Genomic DNA, 19,203 nt, shown 5'->3' on the forward strand with positions numbered 1-19,203 from the left:
CTTCCTCAGAAGACACCTGCAGGTTGGCCTTGTTGCTGAGCTGGAATTTTCCCATTTACTCATCAATCTCCCACCACCGGACTGTGGGCTCCCAAGGACAGGGGCTGACAAATGACCAGACTGAACCAGCCAGGAAGGGCTGGGGTGATGAGGGGGTGGTGCGGGAGAGGATGGAGGAAAAGGTGAAGTGAGAGGAGCTCTGTGGCCGCCAAGGCAAAATAAAGCTTGCATTCATTCAATCATTCGTTCGTTGATTCATTCACCCTTTTAACAAACATATATTGAATGCTTTCCATATGTAAAACCACTCGCTAGCTTCCCACAGCCTTTAGAATCACATCCCAAAACTCTCCTCCGTGGCACAGGAGGCCCTTGGGGTCCAACCTCAGGTGACCTCGTCAACCTTGGATTCTCCCTGTCTGTCTCTCTCTGTGCTCCAGAAAGCCGGGCAAACAGTCAGCATGACTTCAGTTCCTCAAGCAAGGCCACGTACTGGAATGTTCTCCTGACCTTCCCAGGCCGGCCCCTTCCAGGGGCCCTCCCTGGTCACTCTGTCTAAATGGGGTCGCCCCCAGGCCCCAGCACTGTTTCATTTCAGCAGCACGGTCGCCTTCTTCCTCCCTCTTACCCAGCCACACCCCGTACGCACTCGAGGGATTAGGCGATCACCAGCCGCCCCCTCGCCAGGCTGTGAGCTCCCCACCCCCCTGGACAGCCACCCTGGCCGGCGCCCGGAGCGGCCTCGCCTGCGGAAAGCCGCCCGGAGAGCCCGAGGAGGGCCGAGCCAGAAGGGGCCTTGGGGAGCGACTACGTCCACCTCCTCAAGTCGTAACAATAATATAAATACTACCACTTCCAACAATAACAGCAGCAAATGCTTACTGGGCGCGTCCCACGTGCCAGGCGCTGGGCTTCCCACGCGCTGTTATCTTTAATTCCCACAAAACCCCATTGGAGGTCAGATTGCCACCCCCATTTTACAGAGGATAAAACTGAGGCTCGGAGAGGTGGAGCCGCCTCCCCAACCCGCCCCCCCCCCAAGTCACAGAGCCTACATGCTTGGTGAACCCCTGGGCACTATGCCAGCCAACATGGGGGGCGGGGCTCAGATCCCGAGGGACGAGCTGGGGTCCCCAGGGGTTAGCCAGGGTCTGGGTCAGCCGTGACACCCCGTGGCAATGGCAGGGTAGTATCGAGGCTGACCTGGGTGGAGGCTCTACCCTTTTCAGGGGCGTGACCTTAGGTCACACACATAATCTTTCTGGCCTCAGTTTCCCCATCTGTAAAACGGAGATAAACACAGTGCCCTTCGTTGGATTGAACGTTGATGTGAGGGAGGGAGGCTGCTGGGGGTGTTGGGGATGAGTCTCGTGAGGTAGTGGGTCTCTGGAGGTCCCTGAAGGCTGCCTTTGGGCCCAGGGCCTCCCCCATAAGCAAACCCCACCCAAAGCCAGTCCTGCCCAAGGCTGCTCTGAGCCTGCTCCACGAGGAGTCCTGGCGGGGTGGGGTGGCTGGAGCCAGGAACACACTTCCTGGGAAGCACCTGATGACACAGCTCCCCTCAGGGTGGGTGATTAGATCCAGGGACCCCCCGCCCCGGGATGCACGGCATGCCCCAAGCCAGGCTGGGGCCACAGAGACCCTGGGTGCCCCCAGCCCTCCTGGCACCTGCTCCTCCTCACCCCTCGGGGCCTGGCAGCAGGAATGGGGCGTCTGCTGGAGTCTCCCCTGGGCCGTGCCAACCTCCCAGTGCCCAGACAAAGCCCCTTTCCATCCCCCCACCCTCTGGGGAGGGGGCGGGCTGGGGAGGGAGCTGACAAAGGGAGCTGGGGCTGAGCCTAGCGCTCCTGCCAGCCCCCTGCAGACCTGCCCGGAGCGCCCACATCCCCCTCCTGCCACTTGGCCGCTTGGCTGGGGCGCCAGCACCGTTGCTATGGCGGCAGCTCTGGGGAAGCTGCAGCTGGGTAATTATTGTGCACATCCATCCTGCCTTCTGCCCGCCCCGGAGAGCCAGGGAGCCGGCAGCCAGGGCAGGGCAGCTCCTCCTCACCCGCCGGGGTAGCCGCGCCCTGGCCTGGCACGATGCCCACCGAGGTACGGACGGGAGGCGAGTCAAGCAGGCTGGGGGGCGGTGAGGCTGGCCGGCCCTGGCGGGGGCCGGGGCAGGAAGGCCGGGAAGCCCCACTTTTGCCCCTGCCCCCCACCCCTGGCCCACCCTTGGAGCTGACCAACCAGCCCAGGACTTATTTTTCTTCTACCTTCAAACGCACACGCCACACACAACACCAGCCAGAGAGCCTCCTTTGTTCAGTCTCTCCTTGGCCTCTTTTGGGGTTGGGTGGGAGCCCGGGCCTCCACGCAGACACTGTCCTCTTAGAGGAGGGGGTGGCCCTGGGGTCCGGCTGTGGGTCCCGCCACCTCCTCGGCCCGGAAGCGTGCCCTGGCCCGGGGTCTAAATATAGCTCAGCCTGGTGGAGCGTGAGGTCACACATGCTCCCGACTGCCCGGGGTGGCCACGGGAGGGCGGGAAGCGACGTCCATTCATTCAGGTGTCCAGCAAGATTTCCAGAGCCCCCGTTGGCGCGGGCACCGTGCTGGGCCCAGAGCCCCAGCGGAGAAGCAGGTAAGTCTTGGCCTTCCTGGGGCTCCTGGACCCCTTAGAGAGACGCGCGGCTGTGACGTGAGGGCTACACTCACTCAGACCAGACATGGCTGGGGAAGAGGGGGTGTGAGTGAGGCCCGAGGGAGGTGGGAGGCTGCGCCAGGTGACAAGAGAAAGGACAAAGGTTGAGAGGAAGAGGGGCATGGGAGGAGTTTCACGTGGGTAAGAGCATGGGGTACAGTTCAGGCAAGAAACGGGGCTTGGGGACTGTGGGAGGTCACTCCAGCAGGCCAGGGGTCAGCAGGCTGCAGGGACCCCTTCTCCTCTGCAATTGGGCCCCACTGGCCCTTGGAGCCTCCCATGGGCCAAGACGTCCCCCGGACAATAGGCTGCCCAGGATGGCATCTGGCACGAGATCTGCCCAGATCCTCAGTTTCCAAAGACTCCCTGATAGCCAGGGGGCAAGAGGGGGGCCAGGAAGCTGGAGGGAGTGGGGGCCATGGGCAGGCAAGGGCACCCTGAGGCAGTGGGTTGGAGATGAAAATGAAGAGGGAGAACAGACAGCACTTGGCCTTAGGGGGTGAGAGAGAGGGAGGGGTCGGGACGGCCTCGCTGGGTTTAGGTCCCCGCCTGGGCCCCCTCCCAGACCGTGGTTATCTAGGTGCTGACTGGTCCCTGCGTGGAGGATGGACACGCTAAAATAAAAAGGGGGAGGATGTTTGTTGAAAGAAAGCCTGGCTCCGGCGGGCGGCCCAGACGTCAGGGCCTCAGGGAGAAGCGCTGGTGGAGGGAGAGCAGGCCTGAGCAGGCAGCAGGGCCTGTTGGGTAGGGGCCATCTTGGCCCGATGGCCTCTGGACCTCACACTTACAGTCACAGCAATAAATCTTCCCAACCGGCCAGGGTTCTCCATCTGCAAAGCTCTTTCCCAACCAGCATCTTACACTAGCTTCCCACAGCCCTGGAGCTGGGCGGCCAGGGGGAGCAGCCGTTGCAGAGGTAAGGAGACAGAAGCTTTGAGAAGGGAGGTGCTTTGTGGTTTGCCCAGACAGGGAGAGGGGAAGAGGGGTGCATGTCATGCAGCACCCACTAAGTGGCGGGAACTTTGCCAGCATCACTTGGGGCAGCAACTAGGAAGTGTCAGGAGCAGAACTGGAGCTCTGAGCCGATCCCATGGTCCAGTGGTTCCCTGTCCTCCTGAGATTGAGGCCAGGCCAGGCCCCACTCCGGTTAGCCATGTGCTTTCGGGGACAGAAGCCGGAGGGGCAGGGGCCTGAGACATACGTGTTGTTTGAAACAGAAATGCTCTTAGAAATTGTCCAGTCTGACCGCAACCACCTCTGTCCTACAGATGGGGAAACTGAGGCTCTGGCCAGGCCTGAGGCAGTGAATTCTGATGCTCCCCAGAGTTCTTGGTGGGTCAGCTGTCCAGGTGACATGAAGGTTTTCATGTGGAACACAGTTTGGGGAGGGGGGCACTCTAGATGCAAAGTCAGGAGAGAAGGTCTGGGCCGCCTCGGCAGCTCACCTGAGAGACCCCCGAAGGTCAGCCCCGGGGACCCGCAGGTCATGGGGTTAAAGCAGCCTGGGTCCGGAGAGACAAGGAGGGAGAAGAGGTGTACGCTGTCGCCAACACCAGCCATTTGGGTGAATCTGCACTCATGGCAGTGACGGTGCCGTAACTGACACGGTGAAAGGGAGGGTCTCGGAAAGTGCCTGGTTTGCGGCGAGGCCTCGCGACACAGCCGCCATTCTATTATCGTTCTTGTCCCTTCACACCATTCTCTGTCCCTGGTTTCTTCATGTGTTATTCTCACTTCATCCTAAATGGAGGATCAGAGAGATCACCTGTACAAGGTTCCAGACCTGGGAGAGGCAGCCCCACCTCACTGACCTCTGACCTCCAGTGCCCTCTGCCTGCCTCTAACCTGAGGCCAAGGTAGACGCCCTGCAGCACCCCCACAATGCACAGTGACCCTCTCCTTTCCTCCCCCAGCCCACCTGCCTTCCCTCCTTCCTTCCATCCATCCGTTCCTCTCGTAGGGCAGACGCAGTGCTGGGCATACAGAGGTGGGTCAGTAGCCCTGGGCCCCGTGGAGCTCACAACTGAGTTGGTTTCCTCATCTGTAAAAAGGGCATCACAGTGTCCACCTTCCTGAGTTGTCAGAAGAGTGAGTCTGCGTGTGCGGAAGGCCCAAGTGGTGCAGCTGTTGGTGAGGGAGGTGCCAGAGATGTAGATAACAGCATGGCTGGTGAAACGCGGCACAACAACCTAGACCAGACTTGACTACCAGCAGCGTGCCAGGTCCAGCCCCTCCTCGGGGTTTCTTCAGGCTGCCCCTCCCACCCGGAAGGGCCTTGCCCTCTTCTCCGAGTCTCACTGTCTCTCCAGAACTCCACTCCCCCACTGCTCCAGCCCCTACTCCTCTCAGCTTTGCACACTGTAGTCACTTCCACCTTGTAGCACATCTTAGCTCCTCAAGACCACAAGGGCTGGGCTCGGGGCTGTACAGGCCTGAGTGCGAACCCTGCCACCCCCTCCCTCGAAGCCTCCAGGTCCTCACTTGTCGGATGGGGGTAATTCCGTGCCCACCCGGGATGCCTGCGTCAGGCTTGGTGCAGTGCCCGGGGTGCAGGAGGGGCCTTACTGTTGCAGCTCTGTTTCTTCTGGCACCCACTCTGCTTTCAACCCCCCAGCCCCTCCCTTCTTTGCTGGATGCTGCCTGAGACCTGACACATAAGGCATTGGGTGAAAGGACTGCCGGAGAGAGAAGGCCTTCACCAAACCGCACCCTTCATGGAGGAATTTCAGAACGTGTGGCATGTAGATGGAGAAGTTTGGAGAACAGGTAGGAGTTCTTCCTTTTCTCCCCGAAACCACCCCAGGTAGGAGGCCACCTTTGCGCTCACAAGCAGGGCAAGCTATGATGGCTGGAATGTTCTCTTTGGCCTAAGTTGAAAAACCACTCTCATGGGCTGACTGGAAGCCCAGGGAGTCTGGACTGTGCTGTTCGTTAGGACCTGTCACAAACGTGAGGCACATCCCCCTCAGCAGTGCCAGGGTTTAGCCAGGTCCTACTCTGGAGAAATTGCTCGAGTGCCCAGTAAGGTCTGCCCAAGGCTGTTTGTGGAAGCTAAAAAATGGAAACAATTTAAAATGGAAGTAATCAAGAGAGGACTGGGCAAAGAAATTGCAGCCGTCACACATTATGGACTACTATGCATCTATTTAAAAGGAGGAGGTGGATCTGTACATATTGGCATGAAGAATTGTCCAGGACATGTTGTTAAGTGAAAACAAGGGTATCTGTGCTGAACAAAGCATATAGAATGTTGCCTAATCTACTCAGTGGGGAAAAAAACAGTCTCTCTAACAATTGGGGCCACCCCCAATTGGACAACTGGATGTCCACGTGCAAAAGAATGAAAGAGGACCCCTCCCTCACATGATGTACAACAATTGACTCAAAATGGATCAACAGCCTAAATATAAGAGTCAAAACTATAAAACTCTCAGAAGAAAACACAGGGGAATATCTCTAGGACCTTGTATTAGGCAATGGATTCTTAGACTATACACCAAAAGCAAAAGCAACAAAAGGAAAAATAGATAAATGGGACCTCAACAAAATAAAAAACTTCTGTGCATAAAGGACATTATCAAGAAAGTGGAAAGAAGACTTATAGAATGGGAGAAAATATTTGGAAACCATATATCTGACAAGGATTTAATATCCAGAATAAATAAAGAAATCCTACAACTCAACAACAAAAAGACAACCCAATTTTTAAATGGGCAAAAGGCTTGAATATACATTTCCCCAAAGAGGAAATACAAATGGCTTAAAAGCACATGAGGTGGTGATGAATGCACAACTATATGATGATACTGCGAACAACTGATGGTACACTTTGGATGATTTTATGGTATGTGAATATATCTCAATAAAATTGCATTTAAAAAGCACATGAAAAGATGTTCAACATCACTAGATATTAGGGAAATGCAAATCAAGACCACAATGAGGTATTTCACACCCAGTAGTATGGCTACTGTTAAAAAAACAGAACTTCAAGTGTTGGAGAGGATGTGGAGAAACAGGAGCACTCACTCATTGCTGGTGGGAACATAAAATGGTGAAGCTGCTGTGGAGGATGGTTTGGGGGTTCCTCAGAATCTAAGTATAGAATTACCATATGACCCGGCAATCCTGCTACTAGGTGTATACCCACAAGAACTGAAAGCAGGAAGTTGAACATATTTTCACACCAATGTTCACAGCAGCATTATTTACAATTACCAAAAGATGGAAGCAACCCAAGTGTCCATCAACTGATGAACGGATAAACAAAATGTAGCATATACCTACAGTGGAATATTATTCAGCTGTAAGAAGGAAGGGAGTCCTGATGCATGCGACACGTGGATGAACGTTGAGGACGTTATGCTGAGTGAAATATGCCAGTCACAAAAGGACAAATATTGTATGATCTCACTGATAGGAACTAAATATAATAAGCAAATTCACAGAGTTACAGTTTAGATGATAGGTTACCAGGGGATCCACTGGGTTTAGAGAATGGGGAGCTGGCGCTTAATTTGTACAGAATTTCTATTCAGGTGGCTTGCAGAGGTTTGTAAATGGATGGTGGTGGTGGTGGAAGCACTGCCCTGTGAGTACTTTTATTCACTACGTTTGTTAATGTTTGGGATTTACAATAAGAATATTTTCCTGAAATCTGTATGTGATGCTAAAAATTTAAAAAGAAAAGAGCCTGGCTGTGCAGCTGCACTTGAGGCAGACTGGCTGGGAGCTCCCGGCAGCAGGGTCGGTGGGGTCAGGCCAGCGTGGCAGTCTCTGGCTGTCCCTGGAGCCTCTGCTCCATCAGCTCACGGCTCCCTCTCCCAGGCCAGAGCCAGACCGAACAGGTCCCAACAGCAGCAGCAGCAGCAGGAGGTACGATGCCAAGGACCATGGGGTCCAGAGGTGTGTGAAACCTGGACAGGCTTGCAGGCAGAGAACCAGGTGGGCGGCCTCGAGGCCTCCAGGCCTGCGGGTGGATGTCACGTGGGGGCTGCAGCTGTGTCTTCCCAGCCCGGGTTTGCACCTGAGCCAGATGGAGGCTGCATTAGAGAGGGCAGCAGCCCACCTGTGGCCACTGCACGCCCAGGGGGTCGATGAGGTCATGGGTGGGAGAGGGGAGGGGCCCGTGGTGGAGAACCGCCTGTGTGCTGGGTTCTGACCTGGGTCCTTTGCCTACACTGTCACTTTGGCTTTTTAATTTTGTTCAGGGTGCTTTTTGACACACAGAAGCTTGGAGGTTATTTTTTTTCTGGCCAGGTAATGAAAACCAAGGGTTCAGATAATTCAAACAATGCCCAAGGATTTATAGTGAAAAGCATGGTCTGTCCCTGCCTTTTTCCCCAGGCACCCAGTTCGCTCCCAAAGGTAACTGTGTTAGCAGTTTTATGTGACTCTTTCCAGAGAGGCTAAGCATGCACAAGTGCGTGTGCCTATTCAATCCCCCTCCTCTGATGTGAATGGAAGCACACCACAAAGACTATTCTGGACTTTGTCTTTTGCACTACAAACATGTAGCTTATAGCTTCTTCTATAGTAATGCATTCTTCTTAATGTGTGGAATTCCACGGCATGCAAAAGTCTTTAATACCCAGGCAATCAACCCTGGAACTCTGGCCCCATGGCTTCCTGCATTTCCTGTGCACTGAGCTCTGTTCTGCCCTGGGAGGCCGGCAGTGCCCAGTACAGATGAGGACACTAGGATGACCAACCACTTTGGTTTGCCCGGGACTGCCCCGGTTTTAGCACCAAATGTCCCACAGCCCTGGAAATTCCCAGTCCTTGGCAAACCAGGATGCTGATCATTCTAAAGGAAACTGAGGCTCAGAGAGGGTAAGGACACCGTCCAAGACCTCGTGGTTGGTCAGGGAGAGTCTGAGAGTGGACAATGAGGGCAGCTACTGCTAGTTAAGTGTTTTCTGTTTCCTCTGTGCCAGCACCACATTTCATCCTCACAGCAACCCCATGAGGTAAACAGCAGGGCATCCTGAATGGAACTTGTTGGCATGCAAACCCAGGTTCAATCTCAGCTGCAGAGCTTGCCAGATGCGTGACCATGATGGCCAGCTCACTCAGCCTCTCCTCCCAGGTCCATAGCAGACATGCAACAAATTGTATTGAGTGCACAACGAATGAATGTGTGAGGTACGAACATTTATTATCTCAATTTTATAGATGGGGAAACAAAGGCACAGAGAGGCTAAGTCATTGGCTCAGGGTCACGCAGTTCATAAGCAGCAGGGTCAGGATTTGAACACAGAGGCTCCAGGGTCCATGACACTTTTTCTTCTTCTAGAATATTCTTGTCTGCATCCTTCATTGGTGCTCCCTGCCTCTGTCTCCTCAAATTAGGCCCCTAGCTAGCCCCATCCCCTCACCCACATTGCATTGCCCAGCCCCCTGGGTCCTCACTCCTAACTTTGGGGGGCACTGATCTGAATCCTCCCATACCTTCGTCCCTCTGGCCTCGATGCTGGCTGGGGCCCAGTGTCTGAGCCTCAGCTTTCCCCATGGACTCAGTTTCATTTGTTCCTTCATTTGTCCAACTCTTCATTCCTTTGCTCAACAAACATTTACAGAAACCTGAATGAGCCAGCTCTACCCTGGTGCTGGAAATTCAAAGATGAATCCAGCCCAGGCCCTTTCCTCAGGGACAGGACAGAGACAAAGAAATGGCACTTGTAACCCAGAGAGACGGCAGCTCTGATGGAGGAGCCCAGGCATGGCTGCGGAGGTGTGGGGAGATGGAGGGGCTACTCCCAGCCTGGGGAGCTCAGGAGGCTTCCTGGAGGAGGTTATGCTGGAGTCTGAAATGATGAAAGTGCAAGGGAAGGTGTGGGAGAAGAAATGGTGGTAAGAGGAGAGGGTTGGACCAAGGCCTGGAGGTGTATAAGTGCATGAGACCTTCAGAAAATGCCAGTAGCTCCTTCTAGCTGGAACCCAGGCCACCCTCAGGTGGAGACTCGCTCATGGCTCAGGGAAATCCACCCCTTCCCCTAGCCACCCAGCCAGCACTGAGCCCAGCAGGGCTTCAAAGAATCTCACTTCTAGGAATTTATCAGAAAAAAAACAACAGCAGCACATCAGTGACGTGGACATGGAGCTACATATGCACGGAAGATGTTTATCACTGTGCTATTTGTTATAGCAAACAAGTGGAAACAGCCTCCATGCCCAGCCACAAGGAACGGCCACATGAGCAAACGGACCTCCACAGGCTGGAGTCACCGCCATGCTGAGAAGTCAGCTTTCCAGAGACTATTTCATGGCACCAGAAAATGCATCTGGTGCAATTTTAAGTAAAAAAAACGGCAAGGTGAAAACTATTTTATTATTCTAAGTTAGTGTGTGTATGTGTGTGTATATACACATGGAAAGATACAAAGAAATGCATCAAATGCTTCGCAGTGGTTATCTCTAGGGATGGCTAACCTGAGGGTTATATTTCCTTTTTAAAAATAATTTCCTGTGTTCTCTGATTTTGCAACAGTAGACCAGCCTCACTTCTATTTGCAGAGACCAATTCTAGGAGACCAGCTCCAGGAGGCCACTACGTCCCTTTCCAGCCTCCTCCTGGGCTGAGCCCCCAGCCCACTGGGAACCCTCCACTGAGCCACACAGAACCACCTACTGCCCAGCCTGCATGCACATTCAGCCACTGTGCTTTTGCCCGGCTGTTCCTCTGTCTGCAATGCCTTTCCCCTTTTCTCTCCTTCTGGCCAAATTCCCCCAGCTTCCAGGCTGCCCTCAGCTTCCTTCCGGAGGACTCAGGCACACCTCACCTGCCCTCATTGGTTCGTGGTGGGTTTACACCAGAGACCATCAGGTGACCGTGAGGGGCTGGCTGGAAGGACATCTCCTATATGCTTCACACAGGGCCTAGAACTCATTTTCATTTTTCCTCTTGAAGATGTCCAAGCCTATGGAAAGTAGTAGTGAATGCTTTTTACCCTTCACCGAGACTCTTCACTTAATGCTCTCCTACATTTGCTGCTTCTCTTCATTGCTCTGTCCTGCTGAACCAGTGTAGACACCTCGACACCTGGCCAGGGCTGGGGCTTGGCAGGTGCTCAATGCCTGCTGCAGTGAACAAAAGAAAGAACAAAGAATGATAATCTTCCCTTCTCCATCCTCTGTCCCAGTGTAGTGTAGCACACAAAGCACTGGTCCTTCTAAAATGCAAACCCTGTCGAGTTGCTCACCTGCTCAGAGGCCGGTGGCCCACAGTTCAAGCATCCCGTCTGCTGACACCCAAGACCCCATCATCACTTTCCACCTCATTGTTCACTGATCCCTGGGGATGGCCTTGTCCCACACGGGCCTACATTGCGCCCATGCTGTTGCTGGTGGGCCTCCTTGCTCGCCTGAGGGCACACAGCCTCTCCCTGCCACACTCCCCACGGTGCCACATCTCAGAGAAGCGGAGGCCTCTGCTGACCTTTTCTCGGCCTCCCGGGACCGAGCAGCCTCTGTAAGGGTGGCGACTCGCCCTGGCTTGCTTGGGACTTTCCTGCACATCCCGTGTCCTGGGAACCCCCTCAGTCCTGGCCAGCTGAGACGGCTGATCACCCTAGACTCTGAGACTCTGACGGGGTGGGCAGGGTGTGTTCCCACACCCGCTGCTGGGAGACAGCAGCCTGTGAGCAACTCGGGGCAGGGGCCGGGCTGCTCTGAACTGAACTCCCCACCCCTTGCCAAGCCCAGGCCACAGGACAGGCCCAAAGAAATGTCTGCCGATGCTAGCTGACGGCCTGAATGAATGAGTGAATGAACACTATCCTCACCTCTTTTGAATCTTTTCTTAATGTCGCCTTCTCCATGGGGCCTCCCCTGGCCACCCTCTCAAATGGCGACTCCACCTGGGACCCCTTCCCTCTCCCTGCTTTACTTTTCCCCTAGAATTTATCACAAACTGACATTCTACACATGTCACTTAATCATTTTCTTTAGGGCCTGTCCTCCCACTAGAGTGATAGTTCCACAAGGGCAGGGCTTTTTGTCTCTTTTGTCCACTGTTTTATCCCCCGTGCCTAGAACAGAAGGTGTTCAGTATTAGTTGAATGAATGAATGAACAAAGGAATGAACCCTGCATTTTCTAGCAAGAGGTGGAGACTTGTGGCCTTCGTCCCACACATTGGGTCATTTGTTTAACCCGTTCAACAGACATCGGTGCCCACTGTGTTACAGGAGAAGTGTACGAAGCAGAGTACCCAGTCTGCTGGCCAGGATAAGGGCTCATAGGGCCAGCATGTCTGTGGGTGTGTGAAGTCAAGGACCTGGCTTTGGGGGTCTCTGGGGCAGGACTGTGTGTTCTTTGCAACAGCCCTAAAAGGCTGAGCCGCAAGCACTGTTTGGAGTGCTTTACACTTATTTTCTCAGGTACTTCTCACAGGTCTTTGATGTGCAGTTGTCATCCCCACTTGCAGTCGAGGAGGCTGCAGAGGCTGAGTAACCTGCTCAGGGACCACAGCGGCGAGCACGGGGGAGCCAGGCTAAGACCCCAGACCCTGCTGTTGACCCCGCACTGGGAGCTCACTCCGCAGAGGAGGAACCAGCCTCAGAGAGGTGCCGTCCCTCTCGGAGGTCACGGAGCTGGTCAGGAAGGGGGCTGGGATCCCCACCAGGGTCCACAGGAGTCCAAAGCTGGCTGAAGTCCTACACAGGAGGATGTGCTGAGGGCAAGGACGGGAGTGGCTGGGAGGCAGGGACGGAGTTGAGTCCCAGGGCCAGGCAGGCAGAGAGCCGTGCCTGAGACGGCAGAGCAGCTGTCGGGACCCGGGGGCAGGGAGGTCAGGCCCGGCTGGGAAGACCTGAGCAGACTTCTCAGTGAAGGTTCCTCCTTCCTTTTTCCTTCTGATAAATGGATATGGAAATGGTGAGCCACTGTCTCCAGGCCCTCACCTGGGGCTTGGGGAGGATGCAGAACACGGGATGAGCTGTACACAAATGTTCATCCCAGCATTATCTGCAGTAGCCAAAAGGTGGAAGCAAACCGAGTGTCCGCCAACAGAGGAATGGATGAACAAACATGGCCTATACGTGTGGTGGAATACTACTCAGCCGTGAAAAGGAATGGAGTCCTGATACATGTGACAACATGGATGAACCTTGAAGACATCATGCCGAGTGAAATAAGCCAGACACAAAAGGACAAATATTGTGTGATCTCACATTTTAAAAAACCTAGAATATGCAAATTCATAGAGAGAGAAAGTAGATTACGGGTTACCAGGGGCAGGGGAAGGGGGGAGGGGGAGTTAATGTTTTGTGGGTAGTTTCTCTTCGGGGTGCTGGAAGAATTTTGGTAATGGCCGGTGGAGAGGGTAGCACAATATTGTGAATGAAACTAACACCACTGAATTGTATACTTGAAAGTGGTTTAAGTGGGAAATTTTATGTTGTATGTATGTTACCATAATAAAAAATTTTAAATTAAAAAAAAAAACAACACCTGGGACGGGTGGCGGCCCCTCTCCCAGGCCACACTTTCTGGGTTCCTCCATCCACTGACCCACCTCCTCCTGGTGACTAGGTGTCCGCTGCTGCGCTGAGCGACTTGAGATGTTCTGACTTATTCAGTCCACACACTCACCTCTCACAGATGGGGAAATCGAATTCAGAGCAGCGAGGTAACTGCCCGAGTCAACAACCCAGGGCAGATTCCAACCTCAACCATCAGGCTCCAGAGCCTGTGCCCCAACCCCTCCCCAGGCTCCCCCGTTTCCACCTTGCTGGCCTCCCAGTCCCTGACAGCAGACACGGCATTGGAGCCCTCGCTACATCTCCACAGACCAGCGGAGGGCTTGGCGCACAGGAGGCACCAGGGGAAAGAATCCTGGTGATCTGAGATACAGAAGCAGGGCCTCCTCACCCCCTCCTCCACCACCCCTGCCCCAGGTCTGTGGGAAAACAACCTGGTCCCTCATTTGGACAGAACTAAAGCCTTTCCAAAACTACCCCTTCCTCGGTGGACAGAGGAGTGGCGAGAACATGGCTGTCAACCAGGCAAACGTGGGACTGCACCCTGCCCACCGTCGGCTATTTGAAGCAGGCAAGTCCCTCCACCTCCCCGAGCCTCAGTTTCCTCATCTGTAATATGGGTTGACGATGGTCACTGTGAGCCCGTGGCAGGCAGGCAGTAGGTGCTTGGTGAGGGTGGCCTCTTTCCCAGGAGCATCACAACCTCCAAGGCTCTGCCATGGTCTGTCCCTGACCCCCTCCCCACTTCTAGCATATGGATGTTTTAAATGGTGGCATGCTTGAAACAGACAGCAAAGCCCAGAAATGAGCTGCCCCCCACCTGGCAGCTGCACCCAGCAGACATGTGGTCACCCTGCTGCCCCCATCTCCAGGGCACTCCCTATGGACAAGGTTCGTTCCATGGGCTTCCTCTGGAGGTGGGTCCCGTGGTCCCCCCATCTCACAAATGGACAGGCCGAGGCTCGAGGGAAGTCACCTACCCAAGCTCATGCAGCCCGTGAGCCATGGAGGTAGGAGTTTTTTCTTACATAGATGTATATCTATTGACATGGAAAAATGTTTACAATATATATACTATTAAATGAAAAAAGGACATAGGACAATAGAGCATAATTTGGGAGAGTATCATTAACATGAACAGTAGTGGTCCCTAAGTGGTTGGATTATGGGCCTTATGATTTTTTTTCCTTTTTCTCCTGCTTCTCTGTATTTCCTAATTTTTTTATAATCGCTTTATTGAGATCTAATTCACATACCATACAATATACCTAACCCACTTAAAATATACAATTCAAAGGTTTTAAGCATATTTACAGAGTTGTACAGCCATCAACACAATTAATTTTGGAATGGTTCATGCAGAAAACCCATTAGCAGCCACTCCCCATTTCTCCCCACACCTCCAGCCTCAGGCAACCATTTTCTATCTCAATAGATTTGCCTGTTGGAGACACTTCATATAATGGACTCACACAGACTTTGGACCTTTGTGACCCACTTCTTTCACTTAGTGTAACGATTTCAAGGTTCATCCATGTTGTAGCATGTAGCAGTACTTCATTCCTTTTTTATTGCCAAATAATATTCCATTGCATGGATAGGCCACATTTTATTTATCTATTCATCAATTGATGGACGTTTGGTTTGTTTCCATTTTTGGGCCCTCATGAGTAACACTGCTATGAACATTTGTGTACAAGTTTTTGTGTGAACACATGTTTTAATTCTCTTGGGCATATACCTGGGAGTGGAATTGCTGGATAATATGGTAATTCTACATTTAACCTTTTGAGGAACTGGCAGACTGTTTCCAAAGTGGCTGCACCATTTTACATTCTCAAAAACTTACAGAGGTGCCAATCTCTCCGTAACTTCATCAACATTGATTCTAGCCATTCTAGTGGGTGTGAAGTGATATCTCATTGTGGTTTTGATTTGCAGTTCCCTGATGGCTAATGATGTTGAGCATCTTTTCATTCGCTTATTGGCCATTTGCATATATTCTTTGGAGAAAGGTCTGTTCAGATCCTTTGCCCAATTTTAAATTGGATTAATTATCTTTTTATTGCTAGGTTGTTGGGAGTAGGATTGAACCCAGGTCTGGCGTCTGCCGTGCAGCCCACCAACAGAACCTGCGCACACATGCACATACATGCTCTCCCTCCAAGGCCCACTTCTCTCTTCTCAGGTCTCGAAGCACCTGGAGTCTTGTCTCATCCTCTGGGCAGGTGAGGGCCATCCAGTGCCCAGTGAGTGTCCACGGACGGAGAGACGGACAAACAACTCTATGTCTAGGAGCTGGTGAGCCAAAGGGAAAGAAGAACACACAGACCCAAAAGTCCACAGCCCAGAAGGAGGAAATGGCTGGGTCCCTGCCCCGTGAGGTGGAGATAAAGCTCTGAGTGGAGCCGAGAGGCCACCATGGCAACTGTTCTCTGCGTCCTTGGTGGCAGTGACCCATCTGGCCTGTTTTTACACCACTGACAGTCGGCCCGCCCAAGGCTGGGAGAGGGAGGCCTGAGGAGATTAGCAGGGAACCTGAGAGCAAGTCAGCCTGGAATGGGACCGTGGTGCGGCCTGTAGGGGAGGAGTCTGGTCAGAGGAGAGCAGGTATGTGGTGAGGCATGGCCCCAGAAACCCACTGCTACATCTCCAAGGGCATCTCCATGGTCACAAAACTCCTGGCTCTGGAGTCCAACTCCTGGGTTCAAGTCCCAGCTCCACCTTTCACTTACTGTGTGACTTTGAGCAAGTTACTTCCCCTCTCTGAGCCTCATCTGGAGAAGGGAGGAAAGGAGACCACAAGGAGGTCTGTTTGGGGGCCGGACTGCTGGTGGGGAGCTGCGGCCCACAGGGCTGGAAGGCGCACTCACCCACAGGGCATTCCTAGACCAGAACTCAGCCAAGGGCGGTCACCTGTGAAATGGGAGCCACAGTCTGCTCTTGCAGACACCTGAGAGGAGCTGCTCAGGAAGGCTCCCCCTCAGCCTGGATCTCGGTGTGCAGGGCTGAGCTGGAGGCAGTGCCCAGGGCCTCCAGGTGAAGACAGGCAGGGAGGTGGACATGAGTGCAGCCCCTCGCTCAGGCGACTGGGGCTCAGATCCCAACTTTACTGCTGACTAGCTGTGAACCTTGGGCAAGGTCTCAGCCTAACTGTGCCTTGGTTTACCCTTTGGAAAATGCAGATGAAAACAGTGATGACCTCATAGGATGGTTGTGACGATTAAATGGGTTAATACAGGTAAAACAGCGATTAAAATCTTAGCTTTCAAATAAAGATTAGAGCACCCCCTGAATTCTTTTAACTTCTTTGGATCCCAGATCACCCCCAACTGTGATGGAGGCAGAAGAGGGGGAGGCTTAGGCTATTTTGACATTTCCCAAAGTGAGTTCCATAGACCTCCAAACTCACAAGCTGCTCCAGAACAATAAAAATGGACACCATCATCAAATAGCCCTGGTGCTGGAGAAGAGGGAGGCCCCCCTTGGAACTTCACACCATCCCTTCAAGGCCCTGAGACAACCTGCAGTGCAGAATCCTGTTGGATGTTGAAGTTAGCATTTTCCACATTTATTTCACCATGAGTCCCCTTTCTTTCAGTTTAACATTCTCCTGGCAAAACACTGAGGGGCCACAGCCATTTCTAGCTCCTAGCTTCTGGGACTCAAGTAAAGATGGGAAGGAAAAATCACCGTTCCCCGTGTGTGAGAAGCACCTTCCAGTTTTCAAATCACTTTCACACTCACCAGCCCGTGAAATCTTCCAGCCTCTGGGAGATGCATGAACCACTGCTCCACGGATCAGAGAGGTTCTGAGAAGGCAAGGCCTCTGCAGGGAGGCCCAGTGTCCATAACCGTCCACCTAGGACTGGCCTGGCCTGGCTCCCTCTCCAGCCCCCTGCAGCCGCCTCCAGCTCCCACAGCCCAGAGTCAGGACAGAAGGTGATGCCTGTCCATGAGGAGCCTTCTAGAAAAAGGAGTTCCCAAATGAAGCTGTTGTGGGTTCAGCCAGCCCAGCCTCAGGCAAGGGAGGGATGTGGGTGGATGTGGAGCCTCCGGGCCCCTGCAGAGGAGGCCCGGTGACCACAGGCTGGTTCCAAATAGCCTCTCCTATCTCCTTGTAAATGTCTCAGCAAGTCTAACATTTGACAACCAAATTACATCTCCCAGATGGTCTCCTGAATGCAGGACAAGTGCCAGAATTCTCCTCCAGGCCCCGTAGGGTTTGGAAAAGGAGATTAACCAGCTAGTCAATGGAAGAGTGACATTTATCTAACTCCTCTTATATGCCATATATTCGAAGGTCTATCTGTATGATGAGATCCCATTTAATTCTGATAATAACCTCACTTTACAGATGAAGAAACCAGTGGTGAGTTAGCATGCCCAGAGACGTGGCAGAGCTGGGCTTCAAACCCCAGGGTGGTCTCGCCACCCGAATCCCAGGGCTCCCCGCTCCACTGTGCTATTCTGCTGCCATCTGGCTCAGCTCGCCCACAAACACTCCCCCCAGCCCCTTCTCATTACTGACCCAGGTTCTCAGGTCCTGAAGAAGGGAACCAGATGGAGTCTGGCCCCCTAATGTCAGGCCCACATTGTAGATCAACAAACTGGTGTTTGGGTTTGTCAGTCGATGTCCTAGAGAATCTGGCAATTCAGCCTCCCAGGATCCTGGTCACCCTTGGGGGACAAGCAGAGAAATCAATGCTCTGAGTTTGCCAAGTCCCCCAGCCCGGGACGACCCTGCCGATGCCAAGACCTCCTTGGACACTCATCCTGAGCTGGCTCCTGGGCTGGGCTCCTCACCTCTTTGTCCAAACCTGGCGCTAACTCCTGGCTGTGACCAGCTTCAGCCTCCTTCCCAGCAGCCCCCTACCCCCACCCCGTCCCACCTGACCTGGCAGGGTCCTGGCACTCAGCCTGGGGGGCGGGGGCTGTGCCCATCACACCAGCCTTTGGAAAACCCCTTTGCCCTCACCTTGATGATCTCCACCCCCTCATTGTGGGACATTCTCCCCAAGTGAGATACCAAGTCCCTGACTTTCCAGAATTCCTGACTCAGCAAACTGTGGGGCTGCAGCCTGGGCGGAGGGTGGACACAGGGGCGAGGGCTCCCTCATTCTTCCCCTGGAGAGGCCCCTCGCCTGTCCACTCTGGTGTGGTGTGGCCGTGGGGAAGGAAGACCTTGAGCTCCCATTCGACAGAGATGCCCCTGCAGGCACATCCCACCTGCCCTGCTTCGAAACAGCAGGTGGAGAGGAGGGAAAGCACCGTCCCCGGGCACCACCTGCGTCAAAATCTCCACCACCGCCCCCACCCCCTCCCTGAGTCTTGCTCATCTTCATGCCACCCAGAGGTGGGCCCTCTTCCCTCCACCCATGGGTGGGCAGCCAGGGGCACAGAGAAGAGCAGTGAGGAGCTCTAGTCCACACAGTGAGGCAGCAGTGGGAGTCGTTGCCAGGTCTGGCCAACTCGGGTTAGAGTCATTTTTCCCGGTGCAGCATGGTGGTTAGGGGACTGGAAAGCTACAACAGGTTCACATCCTGGCTCCTCCGCCTCTCAGCTGGGTCACCAAGGGATGGTCACTCAACCTCTCAGTGCCCCAGTGTCGTTTATAAAATGCTATCAGAGTCCCGGCATCCAAATCCTGTTGTAGTTGTATGGCCTGCTTGGAGTGATTTAACCTGCCGATTTTCTCCGACTTAAAATGGTGGGCTTGTATACTTACGGCAAGGTTTATCACAAGGATTAAGAGAAGAGTGTGCGCTGAAGGCTTCCTGGCAGGAGGCTTGCTGTTGTGGTCAAGATGCTGCTGACCAGACACCGGAAAAATGCAAGAGAAAAGGGCCCCAAGGTCGTCCCTGGGGAGGGAAATTGGGTGGATGGGGAACAGGTGTGGGGAACCCTAATTGTCCCTGTATGCTGTTTGTGTATCTTTGGCATTTTGTACTTTGTAGTGTATTATTATTATTACTAAAGCCACTTGCATAACTATGGTATAAAGATGCTCCCCTGCCCTGACCCACAGGGCTCTTGCTGG

At 53.6% G+C, this 19,203-nt stretch overlaps 1 long non-coding RNA gene across 1 annotated transcript; it reads left to right on the plus strand.

Annotated features, from left to right (window-relative positions):
* The first annotated feature begins 2,062 nt into the window (after positions 1-2,062).
* LOC119516189 lies at positions 2,063-16,477 on the plus strand. The gene is made up of 3 exons (XR_005213219.1): positions 2,063-2,094; positions 5,298-5,449; positions 15,352-16,477. It is a non-coding gene; the product is annotated as an uncharacterized LOC119516189 (long non-coding RNA).
* Positions 16,478-19,203: the final 2,726 nt, after the last annotated feature.

This window comes from Choloepus didactylus, chromosome 19, assembly GCF_015220235.1.
Source record: "Choloepus didactylus isolate mChoDid1 chromosome 19, mChoDid1.pri, whole genome shotgun sequence".
NCBI classification, from domain to species: Eukaryota; Metazoa; Chordata; class Mammalia; order Pilosa; family Megalonychidae; genus Choloepus; species Choloepus didactylus.